Below are 16764 nucleotides of genomic sequence, written 5' to 3'. Positions count from 1 at the left end.
TGTCAAACCCACGAGTTTTTCCCAAGGCAGCTCCATCTCATTTACACATCTTGACACCTCTTCATACAAATCATGCCCCGTAGTTGTGCCATGCATAGGACGTAAAGCCAAAAACTCCTCTGTCACGCTTAGGCTGGAGTCCACTCCGCGGATGAAAATTGACAACTGGGCAATGTCAGAAATGTCGGTGCTCTCATCCACAGCCAAGGAATATGCAATGAAATCTTTTCCCTTTTTCACAAGCTGCTCTTTTAGATTGATGGACAACTGGTCTACTCTCTCGGCAATGGTGTTTCTGCTCAGACTCACATTTAAAAAGAGTTGCCTTTTTCTGGGCAAACTTCGTCACAAACTTTAATCATGCAGTTTTTGATGAAATCCCCTCCGTAAATGGCCGGGCTGATTTAGCGATCTCTTCTGCCAAAATAAAACTGGCCTTGACAGCAGCCTGGCCTTGTGATTTGGCTTTTTTGAACAGAGCCTGTCGAGATTTGAGGCCTCGTTTTAATTCCTCTGCCTTTTGTAGCCTTTGTTCCATGTCCATATTCTTGTTGTTGTCCGCGTGTTTCGTTTCATAATGTCGTCTCAGATTATACTCTTTCAGTACCGCCACACTTTCTCCACACAGAAGACACACAGGTTTTCCAGCTACCTCCGTGAACAAATACTCCGACTCCCACCTTGTTTGAAACCCCGGTTCTCAGTGTCCACCTTCCGTTTTGCCATTTTTGATGGGTATCTGAAAGTTAATTTTACTGTGATGCTGACAACTGCTGTGCCAATAAATATTGAAATGAAGCAGCCTACTGCTCGGTGCGTCACCGTTGCATTGTGGGAAATGTAGTATTGGTGCGTGTAAAAGATCTGCGGGCTGCCGGCTTGCTGCGGTCTGCGGGCCGGTTCTAATAATAAATCAAGATCATCCCAGGGGCCGTAAAAAACCTTCTCGCGGGCCGGATGTGGCCCGCGGGCCTTGACTCTGACATATGTGGATTAGAGCATCAGGTTATGTGTAATAACGAGTCGATTAGAAGGATTATTTGTTAAAGACTTATGTCAGAACACAGGTTAACAGTGTATTTTTCTACGCTATTTCTTAGTGAAAGTCAATCTGACACTCAAACATGTAACTAAAACCCCTCTTTCTCTGTCATATAAACCAGTGGAGAATCCGGTGCAGGAAAGACTGTCAACTAAGGTGAATGCACTAATTTGTAAGTCGCTCTGGATAAGAGCGTCTGCTAAATGACTTAAATGTAATGTAAATGTAAACACCAAGCGTGTCATCCAGTACTTTGCCACCATTGCAGTGTCTGGTGGAGAGAAGAAGAAGGAAGTAGACCCCAGCAAAATGCAGGTAGGTTGTTCTTGTGTTTGCCTTTTTAACACATTTCAAGCAATGAAGAAAAATTTACTTTAGCACTTTACCAGTTTTTGAGCAACTTGTGTTTGTCTCAATCAGGGGTCTCTTGAGGATCAGATCATTGCAGCAAACCCTCTACTGGAGGCTTACGGTAATGCCAAGACAGTGAGGAACGACAACTCGTCTCGCTTTGTAAGTATGAAGGGCATACTGTGGAAGTTAACTTATATTGGAAAAATGTATTTCATTAGTTCCCTATAGTATACACTTTAAAATTGTATTCTTGATTTTGCTATAGTAAGAAAATAAAAATATCAACCCCTACCAATTTTCTTTAAATGATTTGCAATCCACTTAATAATTCACATTTCCTGTTGCTGCAGGATTTCCTCCCCTGCTGTAGCAAACTGGATCCTACATCAAGATCCTATATATGTATCAATAGACCCAACATCTGTCCAACAAACTGTAACGTTTAAAGGGGTCTATCAAAGTAAAATGTTAAATTAATTTGTTGGCCTATTTCTAACCCCCATAATCTTCAACAGGGTAAATTCATCAGGATTCACTTCCAAGCTGGTAAACTGGCTAAAGCTGACATTGTGACTTGTGAGTTGGTTTTGATTGTGTCTCAATGCTTTCCTAAATTCACACAGATTCTTTTTTGGAGATCATTAATCAAATGTAATTTTATCCCATGTTCTCTTCTCTCTTTCTCTGTGTGTCATTCACTCATTCACTCATTCTCTCTCAGACCTGCTGGAGAAGTCCAGAGTGACCTTCCAGCTGCCCGATGAGAGAGGCTACCACATCTTCTTCCAGATGATGACAGGCCACAAACCTGACATAGTTGGTACGACAAAGTAGAGGTCCAGAGAAAATGATTCCCACCCAGATTTTCCCCTAACCCTACCACTCCTCCCCTAACCCTATCATCCCTACCACTCCTCCCCTAACCCTACCACTCCTCCCCTAACCCTATCATCCCTACCACTCCTCCCCTAACCCTACCACTCCTCCCCTAACCCTATCATCCCTACCACTCCTCCCATAACCCTACCACTCCTCCCATAACCCTACCACTCCTCCCCTAACCCTATCATCCCTACCACTCCTCCCCTAACCCTACCATCCCTCCCCTAACCCTATCATCCCTACCACTCCTCCCCTAACCCTACCACTCCTCCCCTAACCCTATCATCCCTACCACTCCTCCCCTAACCCTACCACTCCTCCCTAACCCTACCACTCCTCCCCTAACCCTACCACTCCTCCCCTAACCCTATCATCCCTACCACTCCTCCCATAACCCTACCACTCCTCCCCTAACCCTACCACTCCTCCCCTAACCCTACCATCCCTCCCCTAATTGGAGTTAACAAATGGACAACAATACTTAGGCTTCTACTTCCAGTTTATACATACTATATACATTTTACATACACAATGTATTTTACAATAGTTGTCTTTTGTTTGTTATTTGTCCCATGCTTCATCTACCCTCAACCCCTCCACACTATAATCCACACTAATAATACTATTACAATGAGTACATGCAAGGTAACAAGGCATCTAGACATGGGTCAGGTCTCTGGGAAATATCTATAAAGTTATACACTGTGATGCACTAGTCCACAAGTCTCAGTCTCCTCTTTTGATATTATTCATTATATACTACATGTATCCTTGAGTCCATCTATTGAGTAAAGGAGGGAGAGATACTGAAGTTAGAACAGCAGAATTCTAAGAGATTTAACTGACAAGCTGTTCTCTGTTGTCCACAGAAATGGCGCTCATCACCACCAACCCCTACGACTTCCCCATGTGTAGTCAGGGACAGATCACTGTGGCCAGCATTAATGACAATGACGAGCTGGATGCCACAGATGTGAGTCAAACAAAGGGTTAACCAAACTCTAGATATGGAATGGATAGGACCACCATACACACTGAATGCACTGTGCAATTCCAACTTGGTGGTAGTTGGGAATCTTCATGTATTATTTTTCACATAGCAAACTACCATTCAGTTCATCACTGTTGTACTTCCTCTTTAATGTCAGGATGCCATTACCATCCTGGGCTTCACTAATGAAGAGAAGCAGGCCATCTACAAGCTGACAGGAGCTGTATTGCACCATGGCAACTTGAAATTCAAGCAGAAGCAGCGTGAGGAGCAGGCCGAGCCAGACGGCACAGAGGGTGAGTCCCACTCATAGATATACATTATATAAAGCATTAGTCCCATTCCCAAAGATAGAAATATACTGAGTGCATAAAACATTAGGAACACCATCCTAACATTGAGTTGCACCCCCTTTTGGCCTCAGAACAGCATAAATTTGTCAGGGCCTGGACTCGAAAACGTGTCGAAAATGTTCCACTGGGGTGTTGGCCCATGCTGGCTCTAATGCTTCCCACAATTGTGTCAAGTTGGCTGGATGTCCTGCTGGTGGTGCATCATTCTTTATACACACAGGAAATTGCTGAGTGTGAAAACCCTGCAGCATTGCAGTTCTTGACACACTCAAATCGGTGCGTCTGGCACCTACTACCATACCCTGTTCAAAGGAACGTAAATATTTTGTCAGGCCCATTTAGCCTCTGAATGGCACACATACACAATCCATGTCTCAACAGTATCAAGGCTTAAAAATCCTTCTTTAACTTGTCTCCCCCCTTCATCTACACTGATTGAAGTGGAATTAACAGGTGACATCAACAAGGGATCATAGCTTTCACCTGGTCAGTCTATGTCATGGAAAGAGCAGTTGTTCCTAATGTTTTGTACACCCAGTGTAGTCAGGCAGGAGTTATTTTTAAGACACAATTCCAACCTCCAGAAATGATTTGAAATGATAGATATGTGAGAAAACCTAAACCTAACCCACAAAAAAGATAGCCAAACTATTTTGTCAGTGTGAAATCAGAAACAAGTGATCTTGTGTCCCTGAGTCTGTTGTTGTTGGTTCTCTCTCCAGTGGCTGATAAAATCGGCTACCTGCTGGGCCTGAACTCAGCTGAGATGTAGAAGGCTCTGTGCTACCCCAGAGTGAAGGTCGGCAACGAGTATGTGACCAAGGGACAGACTGTGCCTCAGGTAAGTCAGCCAAACAGAGCATCTACCATTTTCTGAGCACCATAATTATTTTGGGGATGAGTGCATAGCTTTAAAAAAAAAAGTATCTTGTTTTTCCCTAGCTCTTATCAAGAGACATGGTCAATATCTCACGTATTAATTTGAGGTATTATCATTGCAGGTTAATAACTCAGTCAGTGCTCTGGCCAAGTCCATCTATGAGAGGATGTTCTTGTGGATGGTCATCCGTATCAATGAGATGTTGGACACCAAGCAGCCAAGGCAGTTCTATATCGGTGTGCTTGACATTGCCGGGTTTGAGATCTTTGATGTGAGTATGAGACCAGTACAAGACAATTAGTTCTGATTGAGATGGATTACAACCTTGTATGATGAAATGATCCCTTTTAAAACTCCATCAACAGTACAACAGCATGGAGCAGCTGTGCATCAACTTCACCAATGAGAAACTGCAACAGTTTTTCAACCACACCATGTTCGTCCTGGAGCAAGAGGAGTACAAGGAGGGAATCGTCTGGGCCTTCATTGACTTCGGCATGGACTTGGCTGCCTGCATTGAGCTTATTGAGAAGGTAAGATGTCTGAGGATTATAATGGTATAGCGTATCTGTTGAGAACTCTGTTGAGAACTCAATGTTTCCTAAATGAATATAACCCGCAAATAGAATGTTTGCAAAAGGAATAAATGTGATCCTAAATGGAAATATCACTAATTTGATATACATCTCTTTTCGTAAAGCCATTGGGCATCTTCTCCATCCTTGAAGAGGAGTGCATGTACCCCAAGTCTTCAGACACCACCTTCAAGGACAAGCTGTACTCCCAGCATCTTGGCAAAACACAGGCGTTTGAGAAGCCCAAGCCTGCCAAAGGCAAGGCAGAGGCCCACTTCTCCCTGGTGCACTACGCCGGCACTGTGGACTACAACATCACTGGATGGCTGGAGAAGAACAAGGACCCCCTGAACGACTCAGTTTGTCAACTGTACGGGAAGTCAGGAGTCAAAATTCTGGCTGCCCTGTATCCTGCTGCCCCACCTGAGGGTAAGACTGGCATCACGTCAAAATATTTAATTTAAAGCACTTGTTACAACCAAATGTTCTTTAAAGTCTTTGAATGTATCACACTTTCTCAGGGTTTATTACTGGGTTAATTTAATCATACAATAGGTGTTATTCTACACAATCTCATTGGCAGCATTTGACTCTAGATAAGTGTGAAGTTAACCAGAGATTATCTGGTTTATAATTAGTGTGCTTGCTGAATACAAGACCACTCTAGATTTCTTACATACTCTTCTAATTATTATATTCATTCCACCCGCTCTAGGAAATGTACTTTTCTAGTTATATTTAACTTTTCCACATTTTAACAGATAAAGCCAAGAAAGGAGGCAAGAAGAAGGGTGGTTCCATGCAGACTGTGTCCTCCCAGTTCAGGGTGAGCTTTTGAAATGTGTAGATTCAGTCCTTCAAAAGGTGCATTGATTATCATAAATGATGTCTGAGAAAATGCTTTGTAACCCTCTTACAGGAGAACTTACATAAGCTGATGACCAACTTGAGGAGCACTCATCCTCACTTTGTGCGCTGCCTGATCCCCAATGAGTCAAAGACTCCAGGTACAAGAAATATTGAGTTAAATATGTCATCTTATCAGTATAGTAGCAGTAACCTTAACAATCCCAATATATAACCTGTTTATGAGTATTAAAAGAGACTTGTTTTGTTTTACCATGTCTGATGGAGAACTTCCTGGTTATCCACCAACTCAGGTGTAATGGTGTACTGGAGGGTATCAGGATCTGCAGAAAGGGATTCCCCAGCAGAATCATCTATGCTGATTTCAAGCAGAGGTACACAAACATAAATTCACACATGCTCACAGATCTGCTCCAAGGATAAGCTTACCTTTTACGTAATATAACCAACCTACAACTGCACATATGTAAATAATCTATCTTTATTCAGGTACAAAGTACTGAATGCCAGCGTCATCCCTGAGGGCCAGTTCATGGACAACAAGAAGGCTTCTGAGAAGCTGCTTGGGTCCATTGATGTGAATCACGAGGATTACAAGTTTGGACACACCAAGGTCAGTCAAAAACAACTGGAATAAAACAACAAAACACAACTGGAATAATAATTTAAACCGGTACCATATAAAATCTCTCCAGGTGATCTATCCATCCTTTGTTCTTTCTTCTTCATTTAACTAATGGAAAAGGTGGAAAAACATTGTACTGTTTTTCTTCAAAGTCATGCATCACAAGTATAGAAGAGAAACTAAAGTCATTATCATGTACATTGTGTTAGAGTGGTATGGCTGCAGTTATCTGCATCTGTGTACATTATTAATCTACAATTGTACAATAACTAACAACTTAGAAACAACCCATCCCGTGGTTTGTTTGTAACCATTGCAGAGTTAATGTTGTTTAAATCAATCTAGTGGTGTTGTTCCCCTCTTTTGATTCAACCCTTTCTATCTGTGGTTCCATTGACCATGTTAACCTGTGTCTCAGGTGTTCTTCAAAGCCGGTCTGCTGGGTGTCCTGGAGGAGATGAGAGATGAGAAGCTGGCCACTCTGGTCGGCATGGTCCAGGCTCTCAGCCGTGGATTCCTCATGAGGAGAGAGTTCACCAAGATGATGGAGAGGAGGTGAGGAATAGTAGCCATCTTGGCAAAGCTTTCTGTCAACCACCTGTATCTAATGCATTATGATTACATACTGTATATGCTGTGAGTTGTTCAGAATGAGAAAGTACATCTTATAATGGTCTACTACAGCTTTTGGGTTAATTCATTTAGTCCAGAAATGGATGTAGCAACTAAGGATTCTAGCTTTATAGCTGCAGTTTGGGATTTGGCTGTTCAACTGTCATTTACATTTTTGGTATTTACCTTTTCATTCTTGAAGAATATAAAATGTCTCATGAGCTTAGAATGCACGACCTGTCAGATTTGACATCTAGAGCACTGTCTATGAATTTAGGAGGGGTTACATTTCCCTCGCCCCATTCCTCAACTGTAAACAAACAGTGGCAGGTGGTTCTGTTTTGTTGTTCATCTAATCCCAGAATGTAGCTTTAAGCATGTCACTCACCATGTCACTCTGTCCTTTCTGTCAACCAGAGAATCAGTTTACACCATCCAGTACAACATCCGCTCATTCATGAATGTCAAAACCTGGCCATGGATGAAGTTGTACTTCAAGATCAAGCCCCTGCTGCAGAGCGCTGAGACTGAGAAGGAGCTGGCCAACATGAAGGAGAACTATGAGAAGATGACAGCAGACCTGGCCAAGGCTCTGGCCACAAAGAAGCAAATGGAGGAGAAGTTGGTGGCCCTGACGCAGGAGAAGAACGACCTGGCGCTCCAAGTCGCGTCTGTGAGTGACCCGGGCACATTTACATACATATGAACAAACATTTGCATACACATGAATACACATTTGTATTTCCCATGTTATATATCTCTTGAATGTCTATTGATTTGCTCTGACCTCTTTGAGTGACATGTATACTTGGATACAAAGTAAGGCCTCTGATTTTGTTTCTGCTGTTCTGAAACCAGGAAGGAGAGAGTCTGAACGATGCTGAGGAAAGGTGTGAGGGGCTCATCAAGAGCAAGATCCAGCTGGAGGCCAAACTCAAAGAGACGACCGAGAGGCTGGAGGATGAGGAGGAGATCAATGCTGAGTTGACTGCCAAGAAGAGGAAGCTGGAGGATGAGTGCTCTGAGCTGAAGAAGGACATTGATGACCTGGAGCTCACCCTGGCCAAAGTGGAGAAGGAGAAGCACGCCACTGAAAACAAGGTCTTGTGTCTTACTATAGACAGTCTAACCAAACAATAATCCAATCAATAATCAACTCAAAACATAGCTTAACAGAAATGGAATTCACGTTGTATTGTGGGTGCAGGAACAATTAGGACACAATAGTAGAATTTCAGTTGTGGGGTACTCCCCAAATGTATTGCATGTTCTGCTCCCCTCTCATGGGTCGGCAAGTAGTCTAGTGGTATTGGACTAGTAACAGAAAGGTTACCCGAGATGACAAGGTAAAACATCTGTCGTTCTGCCCCTGAACAAGGCACTGTTCTTTGGCCATCATTGAAAATAAGAATTTGTTCTTAACTGACTTGCCTATTTAAATAAAGTTTTTTTTATTTTATGTCATGTTTGACTTCCATTCAGTAGAGGGGCATGATGAACACTGCCACCTAGTGTTGAATCTATAGTACAGTAATTGTTGAGGCATTTCTAATCTAAATTAATTGAAGGCAACATATAACAAACTAAATCTCCCCATTATGGTAAAGTATAATTATGTTGTGGCCATTTCAGGTTAAAAACCTGACAGAGGAGATGGCGTCTATGGATGAGAGTGTTGCCAAGCTGACCAAGGAGAAGAAAGCCCTCCAAGAGGCCCACCAGCAGACACTGGATGACCTGCAGGCAGAGGAGGACAAAGTCAACACTCTGACCAAGGCCAAGACCAAGCTGGAACAGCAAGTGGACGACGTGAGTGGAGTTTGACATTTTGGCCATGATAGTATGTAAGATTAAATTATCTTCAGTTGTTTAGATTTGAACAATATATGTGTTTTATCTTCTAGCTTGAGGGTTCTCTGGAGCAAGAGAAGAAGCTCCGTATGGACCTTGAGAGATCCAAGAGAAAGCTGGAGGGAGATCTGAAACTGGCCCAGGAGTCCATAATGGACCTGGAGAATGACAAGCAGCAAGCTGATGAGAAAATCAAGAAGTAAACACAAACAAATGACTACAGTATTACCTGCTATAATGGTTGTTTTTGTTTTTTACACTATCGAACCAAAACCAACTCTGCATTTGACATATTTGTGTTTCTTAGGAAGGAGTTTGAGACCACCCAGCTCCTCAGCAAGGTTGAGGATGAACAGTCTCTGGGAGCTCAGCTGCAGAAGAAGATCAAGGAACTCCAGGTACAGTACAGGATATAAACTCCAGTACAGAAAAGCACAGACTTGAACCATTTCCTTTAAAAAAATGGACACTTTTTCTGTCAGCAGACAGTTTTCCAGGTGGCTTCTGATGGCTCAGTAGGTTGGAAGATGGTGTTTCTTGTTGGTGCTTCTTACCATCCCCACTCAGCCCTCAATGACAACATACATGTTAAAATGGCTCATATCCATGTAGAGTCCTCTGTCTAACTTCTTACCTTTGAGGGTTTGGCTTCTGCATGGGGCACTGTCTACTGAATATATTAGTGTAACTGGGTTTTTATTAAACACATTCATGCAATATATACATACTGTTACTCTTTTGTGAGGTTCAATTGTTTCAACTGTATTGTAGTGTTCATCCACCTGCTCCTGCCCCTGTTCTAGGCCCGTATTGAGGAGCTGGAGGAGGAAATTGAGGCTGAGCGTGCTGCCAGGGCTAAGGTTGAGAAGCAGAGGGCCGATCTCTCCAGGGAACTTGAGGAGATCAGCGAGAGGCTGGAGGAGGCCGGAGGCGCCACTGCTGCTCAGATTGAGATGAACAAGAAGCGTGAGGCTGAGTTCCAGAAGCTGCGTCGTGATCTTGAAGAGTCCACCCTGCAGCATGAGGCCACAGCCGCCGCTCTGCGCAAGAAGCAGGCCGACAGTGTGGCTGAGCTCGGGGAGCAGATCGACAACCTGCAGCGCGTCAAGCAGAAGCTGGAGAAGGAGAAGAGCGAGTACAAGATGGAGATTGATGACCTCTCCAGCAATATGGAGGCCGTCGCCAAGGCTAAGGTGAGTAGTGATGTTTTGATCAAGCAGTGTTGAGGAGGGTCAACTACATCACCATTAAAGTGACATGAAGTTGACAGGAGTCACATATATAAAGTAATGATGGAACGTGTTTCACTAACAGGGCAATCTGGAGAAGATGTGCCGTACTCTTGAGGACCAGCTGAGTGAGCTGAAGACTAAGAATGATGAGAATGTTCGCCAGGTCAACGACATCAGCGGACAGAGAGCCAGACTCCTGACAGAAAATGGTACCATCAACAATGATCAACAACCCAATGCTTTCCTTCAGTAAAACACAATAACGTGTTGGGGGCTATATCCACATAGTCCACTCCACATACATTGTGAACAGTACAGTAGAAACTAACATTGCCCTATGATACTTCAAAATACATTTTCAATCTTAGAGAACAGAGACCCTATTAACAAGATGTCCCTCTGTCCCTGCAGGTGAGTTTGGTCGCCAGCTGGAGGAGAAGGAAGCCCTGGTGTCTCAGCTGACCAGAGGCAAACAGGCCTTCACCCAGCAGGTGGAGGAGCTGAAGAGGGCGATTGAGGAGGAGGTCAAGGTAAGGGACCCAAGATGGACTCCACCGTCCACAGAGTTTATAGCCAAATCTTAATATAGATGGTGACTACACCACCCTGTCTCTCCACCCTCAGAGACTTCTACTGTCTCACCAACCTCAGAGACTCCTACTGTCTCTCCATCCTCAGAGACTCCTACTGTCTCTCCACCCTCAGAGAGTCCTACTGTCTCTCCATCCTCTGAGACTCCTACTGTCTCCTACTGTCTCTCCACCCTCTGAGACTCCTACTGTCTCTCCACCCTCAGAGAGTCCTACTATCTCTCCACCCTCAGAGAGTCCTACTGTCTCTCCACCCTCAGAGAGTCCTACTGTCTCTCCACCCTCAGAGAGTCCTACTGTCTCTCCACCCTCAGAGAGTCCTACTGTCTCTCCACCCTCAGAGAGTCCTACTGTCTCTCCACCCTCAGAGACTTCGACCATAATGTGTTTGACTATCTCACTCATCTCTCCTTGTCTTTCATTCTCACAGGCTAAAAATGCACTGGCCCATGGTGTCCAGTCTGCCCGCCATGACTGTGACCTTCTGAGGGAGCAGTTTGAGGAGGAGCAGGAGGCCAAGGCAGAGCTGCAACGCGGCATGTCCAAGGCCAACAGTGAGGTGGCTCAGTGGAGGACTAAGTATGAAACTGATGCCATCCAGCGCACAGAGGAGCTGGAGGAGGCCAAGTGAGTCGCACGCAACAGAAACACTCAGATATGGTGTGGATGGTGAGGGTGGTAGGGGGCTCTGAGAAAATGTTACATCAATATGTATTGTAACATTTCTTTCAGTCCCTAAAACCTCCCTCTGTTGTCCAACAGGAAGAAGCTGGCCCAGCATCTGCAGGAGGCGGAGGAGACCATTGAGGCGACCAACTCCAAGTGCGCCTCCCTGGAGAAGACCAAGCAGAGGCTGCAGGGAGAGGTGGAGGACCTCATGATTGATGTTGAGAGAGCCAACGCAATGGCCGCCAACCTCGACAAGAAGCAGAGGAACTTTGACAAGGTGAAAATGAATAAACCTCACCTTCGGCTGATATTTACTGTTTGAAATATGATGAATTGTAGTATAATTGTAGCATATATTTCTGATTCAAAACTCTTCATCAATGACATCTGATGAAAATCCCATGGATTCCCCTAGGTTCTGGCAGAGTGGAAGCAGAAGTATGAGGAGGGCCAGGCTGAGCTGGAAGGAGCTCAGAAGGAGGCTCGCTCTATGAGCACTGAACTCTTCAAGATGAAGAACTCCTATGAGGAGGCTCTGGATCATCTGGAGACTCTGAAGAGAGAGAACAAGAACCTGCAACGTGAGCATTTGACAGCAGTTCTATTTGGCTCATGTTTCATTAGCAATATTAATTGCTGTTAATATGATTCAATGTCAACTTCAGTGCATTGGCGATATCCAGTGAAAATCTCCCAAGTCTAAATTGCTTCTGTGTGTGTGTGTGTGTGCAGAGGAGATCTCTGACCTGACTGAGCAGATCGGAGAGACTGGCAAGAGCATCCATGAGCTGGAGAAGGCCAAGAAGACCGTGGAGACAGAGAAGTCTGAGATCCAGACCGCTCTGGAGGAGGCTGAGGTACAAACTGCAGCTGTTTGATGGGAAAAGCACTGTTACACTAGCCAACGCCAGCTACAGTCCAATAGTCCCTATATTGGAGTTTATTGTAGTCATATATATTTAATTCCTACATCCAAATGTATTGAACACAATTGGCCTGACTGCCTCTGTTTGTCCAGGGAACACTGGAGCACGAGGAATCCAAGATTCTGCGTGTGCAGCTGGAGCTGAACCAGATCAAGGGTGAGGTGGACAGGAAGATCGCTGAGAAGGATGAGGAGATGGAGCAGATCAAGAGGAACAGCCAGAGGGTGGTTGACTCCATGCAGAGCACCCTGGACTCTGAGGTCAGGAGCAGGAATGATGCCCTGAGGGTGAAGAAGAAGATGGAGGGAGACCTGAACGAGATGGAGATCCAGCTGAGCCACTCCAACAGGCAGGCCGCTGAGGCCCAGAAACAGCTGAGGAATGTCCAGGGACAGCTCAAGGTAAAGGGACTGGGACATCAGGTTCAAACACCTGAACATGGAGAGGGATTTGTGAGAGATGTGTTTGTAGATTTGTGAATCTGTAGAAAATAATAGAATAGAGGATTTGAATAGAGTGGTTTATGTACTAAAGGTAGCGATACTGGGGAAATTCTTACCAATGAATATTTCTATCACTGATCGATCCTATCACCTCTACTTCCACAAGTCCTAATGAACCTATGTCATTGTGAACCCCAGGATGCCCAATTGCACCTTGATGACGCCGTCCGTGCTGCAGAGGACATGAAGGAGCAGGCAGCCATGGTGGAGCGCAGAAACGGTCTGATGGTGGCTGAAATCGAGGAGCTGAGAGTTGCTCTGGAGCAGACAGAGAGAGGCCGCAAAGTGGCTGAGACTGAGCTGGTAGACGCCAGCGAGCGTGTTGGACTGCTGCACTCCCAGGTATCTGTCAAAGCCGTTTCTAATGAAACTCAACCAAGCATACTATTTAAACACACCTGGAATTTGACAGTGCTTGCTTTAGATGTACAGAATTTCAGTCTTGTGACTTGCAAGTTATCTTGAGAGTCAAACAAATCGTCTTCCTCCTTCAGAACACCAGCCTTCTGAAGACCAAGAAGAAGCTGGAGACTGACCTGGTGCAGGTGCAGGGAGAGGTGGACGACATCATCCAGGAGGCCAGGAATGCAGAGGAGAAGGCCAAGAAGGCAATCACTGACGTGAGTCCTTTAATTACATCAACTTGATTTGTCCCCAAGTGCCAATGGTAGCTGGGCTGGATAAGAACAACAAAGATCTGCGAGGGACATTATGATTGGTGCATAAATTAAACAAACTACTATTCTAGGCGGCCATGATGTCTGAGGAGCTGAAGAAGGAGCAGGACACCAGTTCTCACCTGGAGAGGATGAAGAAGAACCTGGAGGTCACAGTCAAGGACCTGCAGCACCGCCTGGATGAGGCTGAGAATCTGGCCATGAAGGGAGGCAAGAAGCAGCTCCAGAAACTGGAGTCCAGGGTGAGATACCACCACGGTGGATTAGGGTGGATTGAAAGACGGATTGCTGGAAATGTATTTGATCATATAAAAATAAACAGGAACATTGTTTAATGACTTGTTCTCACAATAACCCACCTAGATTCTTTGCATCAGGGACCACCCCTTTTGTGGTAGCGAATTCATCAGGGACCCCCTTCATAATATCAGAACACAACTCCTACTTTAAAGTGCATCAAAAATAGCATCCACGCAGATTTACTATGACTTCTTCAGTGCATGACTGGACTAACCAAGTCTCGGGCCCTGGGAAATAACATTTTTAAGTCCCCCTTGTTTGCATCTGAGAGAAAATGTTGCGGTTTTAAAGCTTAAATTACTATTACATTTAAATTACTATGGATTTATGATCACAACAAAACAAATTATAATAATTGTACACTTATTTAGTGGAGTTGATCCAAGACCTTTAAATAAAAAGGTATTGGATCAAGACTTCTTCTAATCTGCCATTTCGATCATAATAATAATAATAATTCCCAATAAATATCAACACAGAATATAATATACATTCATCGAATTAATGTCATGGTAATAATTTATCTCTCTATTGTTACGTCTCATTCAACAACCGTTGCTAGGGAAGCTAGCGTTGCTATGCGGGGCTACCAGCTAGCAGGCTAATGGCTGAATTAGCTTTTAGGCTAGCGGACTAGCGGAGGTTAACCTAGCGGAGTTTAATAAGTTCGTAAAACCTGAAAATACAACATAACATCTCAAACATATGTACACATCCAGAAACTTTGCCGTCTTGAATATGGTGTTTTTCCACTCGCTTACCTTCAAAATAAAGACATTAAAATGTATTTATGTCGGTGCTTCTGTCTTGCTGTTGACTCAAATGGCGAACTCCTCTCAACTGCCAGAGCGCGAGCTCCATAATAGAAGCAATGTCACAACATTAAAACATGCGAGTGGCGACCTCTAGTCGCCGCACTGGTACTGCACCATACACCACAAAACTCATGACAAAATGTTTGAAAGTCATATTTCAAATACAAGAAGAATTGAGTTGTGAGCCTCCCAGACCCGTTTTTTAATCTAAGAGTTAATAACATAAATTGTGGATGAATAATATTACATTGTACTGTATTGCACCCTCTAAACGTTTTCCAAAGATCCCTGGCTGTTTAATCTGTTCTTGCTATAAATAAACATAAACAAATTGAAATGTAAATTCCACTTTGAGAACCACTGACCTCGATAATGAAAAGTTGTTGTTATAATTACAGAGTACATAGGAACAGATAACAATTGTGCCTCCTTGACTGGGTAGAAGATTCTACCGTTTTACAAATAGTTGTTAGGTCTGATTTGATTTCACCACCTCAAACAAATGCCTACATGTATTTGTTCCACAAAGGTGCGTGAGCTCGAGACTGAGGTGGAGGCCGAGCAGAGAAGAGGTGTAGATGCAGTCAAGGGAGTCCGCAAGTATGAGCGCAGAGTCAAGGAGCTCACTTACCAGGTAAGAGAAAGTGCCTTCTTCACACACTTGACACTAACACAGACAGGTTTGTGTATAAAACTCTTGTGACATTGATTCTTTGATCTTCTCTCACAGACTGAGGAGGATAAGAAGAATGTTAGCAGACTTCAGGACCTGGTAGATAAGCTGCAGATGAAAGTGAAGGCCTACAAGAGGCAGGCTGAGGAAGCGGTGAGTCACAGACTAGGTCAAATACTCTGAAAGCATACAATGGAAAATGTTTTTTTTTCCCCCTACAAAACGTAATGTCCATACAGTTTAGTTGAAGTGTTGCTACAGCACACCAGTCAACAATGATAATTGATAGTGCAAGTAAATGCTGAAGAAATTATGCACATTTTTGAGTGCCTCTTATGTGTTACCAACTTAAAGGAGATTGAATATTAATTAGCTGGTCTAGTGGTAGTGCTGGAGGCAGCGGTTTGTTCCCGTTCTGACACTCACTTTCTCTGCAGTATCATATATCTCCCTGTATACATTGCTATCCTAAATCTGCCAATATGTGTTTTTCTGAAAATAATATTTTTATTTGCTACCTGAAGCTTCAAACGCTAATGTTCTGCTCTCCCTCCCTTTCCTCACCCAGGAGGAAGCAGCAAACCAGCACATGTCTAAGTTCAGGAAGGTTCAGCATGAGCTGGAGGAGGCTGAGGAGCGTGCTGACATCGCTGAGACTCAGGTCAACAAGCTCAGAGCTAAGACCCGTGACTCTGGAAAGGTACAGAACTACATTTACATTTACATTTAAGTCATTTAGCAGACGCTCTTATCCAGAGCGACTTACAAATTGGACTGCTGCTAAACCTGTACCTGACTCATGTTCAGATATGACCACATCATCACCACCTATGATTCAGTCTTCTCAGAGGTCAATACTGAACTTTTACACTCAACTGTATTGAAGATCTCTAAGAAGAACATCCCAGGAAGGGCAACAACAAACAAAAAAATATTATATAGGACTTATAGTATATATATACAGTACTTCAAAATTGAAAATCCAAGCTGAGCACTGAGCATTAAATGCTTGATCCAAATATTTATCATGTTCATTATTATTACTGATCCATTATATTCTATCCATATATTTATCATGTTTATTATTATTACTGATCCATTATATTCTATCCATATATTTATCATGTTCATTATTATTACTGATCCATTATATTCTATCCATATATTTATAATTTTCATTATTATTACTGATCCATTATATTATTTCTTTCTTCTTACAGGGAAAAGAAGTTGCTGAATAAACAAGACCAAAGTATTGAAGATCAAAGTCTTACCATTTTCCTGTGTATCATAAAATATGATTTTCATGGTGAAATGTTGAGCATTGATTAAAAACATGTGGATCTA

The 16764-nt window shown here is 43.5% G+C and overlaps 1 pseudogene across 1 annotated transcript in view; it reads left to right on the top strand.

The window, feature by feature from the left end:
* LOC124019935 overlaps positions 1-16764 on the top strand; it is a 31280-nt pseudogene extending 14516 nt beyond the window's left edge. The window contains exons 10-40 of the transcript XR_006835877.1: positions 3148-3251; positions 3427-3565; positions 4345-4463; positions 4624-4773; positions 4868-5035; positions 5203-5506; positions 5839-5903; positions 5997-6084; positions 6201-6318; positions 6434-6557; positions 6988-7124; positions 7599-7854; positions 8040-8282; positions 8814-8990; positions 9086-9231; positions 9340-9430; positions 9836-10225; positions 10347-10473; positions 10676-10794; positions 11285-11481; positions 11617-11800; positions 11939-12104; positions 12256-12380; positions 12542-12850; positions 13091-13294; positions 13447-13572; positions 13701-13871; positions 15274-15378; positions 15475-15570; positions 15986-16117; positions 16638-16764. The product of XR_006835877.1 is annotated as a myosin heavy chain, fast skeletal muscle-like (transcript). The remainder of the gene's footprint in view (positions 1-3147; positions 3252-3426; positions 3566-4344; positions 4464-4623; positions 4774-4867; positions 5036-5202; positions 5507-5838; positions 5904-5996; positions 6085-6200; positions 6319-6433; positions 6558-6987; positions 7125-7598; positions 7855-8039; positions 8283-8813; positions 8991-9085; positions 9232-9339; positions 9431-9835; positions 10226-10346; positions 10474-10675; positions 10795-11284; positions 11482-11616; positions 11801-11938; positions 12105-12255; positions 12381-12541; positions 12851-13090; positions 13295-13446; positions 13573-13700; positions 13872-15273; positions 15379-15474; positions 15571-15985; positions 16118-16637) is intronic.

This window comes from Oncorhynchus gorbuscha, unplaced genomic scaffold (genome assembly GCF_021184085.1).
Source record: "Oncorhynchus gorbuscha isolate QuinsamMale2020 ecotype Even-year unplaced genomic scaffold, OgorEven_v1.0 Un_scaffold_726, whole genome shotgun sequence".
NCBI lineage: Eukaryota > Metazoa > Chordata > Actinopteri > Salmoniformes > Salmonidae > Oncorhynchus > Oncorhynchus gorbuscha.
The sequence above is the reverse complement of the archived record's forward strand: the minus strand, read 5'-3'. Positions and strand labels throughout refer to the sequence as shown.